The following is a 1,685-nucleotide window of genomic DNA, read 5'->3' on the forward strand; positions in this document are numbered from 1 at the left end:
CTGGGAAGTTTCAGACTATGAATCTTCTACTTCAGCTTTCAACATAGCTCAAAATACAGAGTGTTCCAACACACAATATTTGGATTTTAAGATAGCAAATTCCTACCATTTGCTTAGAACAGACTGGAATTGTCATTATCTCATATTCATCTCCATTGTAGTTTGGATTATAAGCATGCACAGAATTATCTTCCCTAGTAATGATGTTTTCTTAGCCTGTTCTGCAGATGAGGTACTATCATTTGCAAATTAAGTGACTTTAAATTATTTTCCAATTTGTATTTTTTTAATTAATTTTTCCTAATTGCTTGCTCCAGGTGAGGCTTCTAGATCACTATGAAATGGAGTAGATAGGAACAGGAATCCTTGTCTTGTTCTATCAACTTAGGAGAAAAAGATTTCAGTATTTTTCTTGGTGAATATATTTGCTCAGATGTGAAGATATATATCCTTAATGTATACTCTTGAAACAAATGCACCAAAAATACCTGCATACAGTCCCTTTTCTAGCTCTATGTAAAATTGATGTCTTCTTTCAGTAAAATGTAAAGTCATTTTCAATAGCAAGCTAGGTTACAGAGGAAAGTACTGTTGTCAATTTTGAATCCCTCTGGAACAAATTTCGCCCAGCTATCACAAATATCTTCTGAATTGATTACAGATGCTTACAACCCTGAAATATTATTGAATAAGCAAAACTAAGTGATTAACCTGAGATTCAGATTACTCTTACTGGTGATAGTAGTAATTTTTATAGAGCATGACAGCAGATAAAAAGTTGCCTAATGGATAAATGGTTTATATAGAAGAAGTTAAAGCCCCTTGTTTATAATGGCCCCATGATTTGCTCCTATCTAGCACTACTTTACAAAGTGGCTTGGCTTTATAGATTACAGCAAATTTATCACACAGTGTTTTCCTTGGCAAAACTCCTATTGGAAAATCCATGGCCCCATTTTACACTAAGTTCATGTTTCATTACAATTTTATTTCAAGTAAGAACTTAATTAAAATTTTTGAAGTATATTTGTCCCTTTAGCTTTCCTTGTAAGTTAAATTGATGAAGGACATGTTGAAAGACAGACTTTTTCATAAATAACCTTCATTACCTTAGCTAATATTTTTATATTTCCTCAAATAAAGGAAATGTTACTTAAGTTTGACATTCTCACTTTTATCTTACTTGATATATAAATAAAATTTTGAATATTGTTTGTCTAATCTGCCAGTGTCAAATACATTTTTTAATTTTTAATACATTTTCTGTTTCTGGTTAGATATTTAGTTAAATCAATTTGTACAGACAAGGCATGGTGCTACATACCTGAAATCGCAGCTACAGCAAGAGGATCATGAGTTTAAGTTCAGCCTAGGATACAGAGCAAGAACTTGTCTAAGAAGAACATAAAAATATATGTTTTAATCTGTATTTTCTAGTAAACTGGCAGAAATCTAAATAAAAAGATAAATTCAGGTTCATACTTTTGATCTTTCATTTTTTCAAAGCTTAAAAGATCAAGATTTGGGAAAACACAACAATTATTTGCCAAATACATCTAAGGTAACTATTTTTAAGGCACAACTTAAAAACAGTCAGTAGCTAAAACAACTGAGTTTCTAACACAAACCTACTTGGCAGTTATCCTGGATGAATGATGGGCCTGGGCTCAGCTTGTTTGATAGAA

Source organism: Perognathus longimembris, chromosome 2, assembly GCF_023159225.1.
Source record: "Perognathus longimembris pacificus isolate PPM17 chromosome 2, ASM2315922v1, whole genome shotgun sequence".
In the NCBI taxonomy this organism is placed as follows: domain Eukaryota; kingdom Metazoa; phylum Chordata; class Mammalia; order Rodentia; family Heteromyidae; genus Perognathus; species Perognathus longimembris.